A 4,499-nucleotide genomic window follows, 5' to 3' on the forward strand; every position below is an offset into this window, starting at 1 on the left:
ACTAAAATCTTAACAGCCCTTTGAGGATTAATAAAGTTATTCTTATTATTATTTTTCTCCTTGTTTTTGTTTCAGGATTTGCAAATGACTGTAAGGAGTGGCACACATGGAGGAAACTTCAAAGGAGGAGTATGTGTGTATGTGCAGGCTCCGGACCAGTGTCTGAGCAGGAGTGCCCACCTGGAGATGTACTGCCTGGATGAGGGTACACTGCGTCTGGTTAGGATGACGTGGAATGACATCCTTCTACTGGAGGACAGCCAAGATGTGGGCACAGATACAGAGAGTTTCGGTTTGCTGCCTACCGCCAATTTACAGTCTGGCAGCATGGGCGTCTGGGAAGAGGGAACCGGAGGCCAATACGAAGCTGCTGCATTCTTTGCATCCGAGCCAAATTCCCTGACCCTTTTGCGAACTACACAGGTTACAAAGAAGCTCCATTTATGGTGCCAGACTGAAATTTTCAACTGTTTTGTTTACCTGTGACCATAACATTTTTTAGGCTAAGATTCCACTTTCATCCAAGAACAAAAACTATTTATGTACAATATATATTTAGTTCACCAAACTTTACAGAAATGTCCGGCCCCATGCCAGATTTACTTAATTCCAAGGACATGTCAATATTCCCCCTGGGGGGGCACAATAAGCATTTCAATTTTAAAAACTTTACATGCTACAGTTTTAAAACTTTCACCAAACTGTAGCCCTAATACTGCTGAAACTTTAGTCCACTTAAACTCATCACAAATTATGAAGTCCATTTTTTTTCAAAACTTGTAAAACTAATAAAACCTATCTCCTCCTACAACTTTTGCTCAATTGTCACCAAACTTGCTAGAGTGCATCTTCAGACTGTCCTCCACAAAACTTGTTTCTTGGATTTTTGATTTATCAAAAATTAAGCCTACAGTGCATCAAAATGTTTGACTGTAAACAGTACTGTAAACATATACTATCAAATTCTTGCTAAATACATTTTCAATCTTCCTGAAAGAAATTGAGAATATTTTGGAGTCATGGTTGATGAAGTTTGGCAAATATTAGAATTTTATCTCAAAAACTGAATTTTTGAGAACATTTTGAATTCTGCTCTCATGGGAACAACTGGAGTCAATGTAAGAGTGGCATTTTTAAACATCAGATTTTCTCACTTAGAAAATCACTTAGAGTTAAAAACAAATCACCAACATTTCCATGCTGTCAAGATGCAATTTATGTATGATCAGATTTTTGTTCAGGTAACAGAATTTCTGACATTTTGACCATTTTTGAAATCTGCCTTGACAACAGCTGCCCGGACAGTGACTCCCAGAGTTGACAAATGAAGCTACACGGCAGGTCTCACTTCCAGCCAATTAGCTCAGTGAGTTAGGCGCTGGTGCTTGGTATTAAGGGTTGTGGGTTTGAGACCCAGCAAGGATGATGATGATGATGATGATGGTGGTGACACATCAAAATGTCAGATGTCCTCAACCTGAAACACAAGACAATTATCCTGATGGTGGCATCGCAGCAAGCTTCTAAATTAAATAAAAACAAATAGTTTGGACCAGACCATGGATGAAAGCTAACTAAACTTTGCATAAAGGTCCAGTCTCATGCCAGATTACCTCATGAAAATTTTTTTGTCTTGATAACTGAATTTTTTACAGTGGTTTCAAATCTGCCTGCACAACAGTGAATGGCTTACTCAATTTGTGAAGCCACTGCTGTATTGCCACTTGCCAATTAGCTCCGAGCGATAGATGACAGTCTTTGATTCCAGAATTCGTGAGTTCAAGCCTCAAGTGGTCCAAAATGAACATTGTTGTCAACTCTCTTGTCTTCCTGTTTGTTGCTCAGAATCGCCAAATTTGCCAAAAATAGCCCACACCTGACCCATTGCTGCGCGGCAGCTATAATTTTATATTTATTTTCAAAGTTTACAGTGAAAAGGAAGTATTTTTCAAATATGCATAATGTGCATAGTTTATTTTGTATTATTTTACATGTTCATAATAAAATAAATGTGTAGTACACAAGATGGTCTTCTCTCTTTTCTTGCTCACCTCTCTGGATCATGTAGCTGAGGCCTTTATGGAGAGAAGAGAACAGTAGCATTAGAACACATACCGGTGCTCCATAATCAAATCTGGTAATCATTATTTTCAACTCTACCCTAGCAGAACCGATATAACTAATGGGCTGATGCTGATTGTTTGAGCATTACAAATAGAAGTACCAGACTTTCAAATGAATTAGCAGTGTATTATAATTGGTGATAGTGAGCAGAATATCTAAAGTTTTCTGCAGTATTGTACAGTACAGCTGGCATTTACTGAGAATGACTTGTGAGATTGATGTCTAAGTTCAGTCCAGTTCTGCCGTGTGGGTATGGGGTATGGCGGGTGTGGGCGGATTTCAAAGGTGCCTTGGATCCTGGCCAGCATTTTTGCTTTTGTTGGGCACCTCCATCTGCACCTACTTAGTCTTTTTCATTGTTTTGTCTTTATTCTGAAAATATTGAAATTCCTAATGACTAAAACTTAGTGAAAACATACTAACCCCTCAGACACTGGTTCAATTTGTGATAATCGATGACAGATTTTAGCAGCTGGTCGCTTGTTGGGTGCTGATGCTCTTACTTCCCTGAGTAGCTGCTTTAGGAGTTTGCTTGTTCTGGTAGCTGGAAAACAGCAATATTTTAAAATGTTACAGTTTGAGTCAGCAAGCTCATGTCACCAAGCTGGCTGTGACTTTGCTACCTTGGTCTCTTTTTTCTCTTTGGCCAGAACATCTATGGCCATTTAATTTTTGCCTGCAACAATAATCAAAATACGTGTCTCAGTCGTTCGGTAACTTTGTGTGTCACTTTTACAAACAATTTCCTCTGCTTTACATACAACCCAATGTATAATGTCTGGAACTTGTGTGGAACTTTGTCAGACCGGTAGATATGGAAAATATCAATTTATATAGCATTGCCTCAGATTATTTACATGCAATTGTGCACTTCACGTTTAGCTCTAAACTGCCTTTTATTCAGCTACATCACAACAGTATCAGCAACAATCAACACAATAGCCCCTAACACACAGGCTGTAAATACCGTTACTGTACCCCCTAAATACCATATTTCCAAGGAAGAGGAACGAGACAGGAGCCGGGAACCTTCACCTTCTGGAAACAGTTGGGCTTTTGGTCCCATATATAAAAGGGACATATTTCTAACTATTCGGTTTCAGACTGAAGGATGGTGGAAAATGCGCAATCTGTAACTATTCAGCGTTACACAGTGGTGGACTAAGTTACATGTTAGCAGCTAGTGCTACTTTGCACATTAGCTCGCTCCAAGTCCTTGGTGATCTCATAAGACTTTCAAATGAAGCTCCAAACATGACCTGTGATGTTTTAAAGTGAAACTCTCACCAAATAGCAACCAAGGCTTTAATTGTGAATGTATATGAGTCAAACCTTCGTTCAAATGCATAATTGTGATGAAAGAGGCACTTTTTAAGATTTACCGTAATTGGTGCAGGGGCACTCTTACGTTAGCATCAAAATCGCTATTTTTAAAACACTAAGAAGGTTCGACACAACATCAAACTTTGCTCGTAGTATCACCAGGGTCTCCACACATGAACACAAGCATTGAGTACACAGAGTTTACCAAAAAGAGAGTTTCTGGACGACTCACGTTAGCTGCTGCATCTCCAGCGCGCCACCGTCAAGGCAGTCAAAAAGCGTGGATCCCCAAGTGCAACCATACAGGTAGGAGATCCACCATTACTGTCCTTCCTGGCCCCTCATTTTAAAACTAGTCTGCTGAGAGTGTTACCACCTAATTCACAGAGCTAATATCAATTCGCTAGCATTTATACATTAAGAATTTCCAGTTTTCCCCACAGTTATCACTGTGAACTACATATATGTGGTGAGAAAATGGAGGGTGTGGCAACATAACTTAATTTGCCAATTCGGTGCCAAATGACAGTTTAGGCACTTTTTTGGCCTCTCAAACATAATTAATCAGTCCAATGTACATACACATGTAAAGATATAATAATATTGTGCATGCTAGCTTGAGACCCTAAAGCTTATCTTTACCCACCACCCTGAAAACACAGCTTAAGTCACCCTTCCCTAGGTTATGCAAAACATCCCCACAGAGTCATAACGGCAGGCCTGCATCTGCTCTGGGGGACCTGCTCACACAATGGATGGCAGTGAGGGGCGAGGGTGTGTGGGAGGTTAAGATGCATTAATTGATTACCCACTTTGAAGTGTGGAGGAGGGGATGGATAGAGCAACATACACAACCATGCACACGTGCCCTCTCCTCAAGCCATCTGCGCAGGGGTCACCATCCCATCACCATCCGAAAAGACAGGCCGCCCTACCCCCCTTACCCTCACATACAGCTCTCTCCATCTTTTCCAACTCACCCTCTTGCCCTCAGTGACCTACCCTAGACCCAAAGTAGAGTGGATGGATGAATGAATGTCCCCCACAGCTGT

The 4,499-nt window shown here is 40.7% G+C and overlaps 1 long non-coding RNA gene across 1 annotated transcript; it reads right to left on the reverse strand.

The window, feature by feature from the left end:
• Positions 1-1,955: 1,955 nt before the first annotated feature.
• On the reverse strand, positions 1,956-3,890 carry LOC119019435. Its single transcript, XR_005075051.1, has 3 exons — positions 3,680-3,890; positions 2,548-2,668; positions 1,956-2,075 (listed from the first exon to the last, which is right to left on the reverse strand). It is a non-coding gene; the product is annotated as an uncharacterized LOC119019435 (long non-coding RNA).
• Between the last annotated feature and the right edge of the window lie 609 nt (positions 3,891-4,499).

Source organism: Acanthopagrus latus, chromosome 5, assembly GCF_904848185.1.
Source record: "Acanthopagrus latus isolate v.2019 chromosome 5, fAcaLat1.1, whole genome shotgun sequence".
Classification (NCBI taxonomy): Eukaryota; Metazoa; Chordata; class Actinopteri; order Spariformes; family Sparidae; genus Acanthopagrus; species Acanthopagrus latus.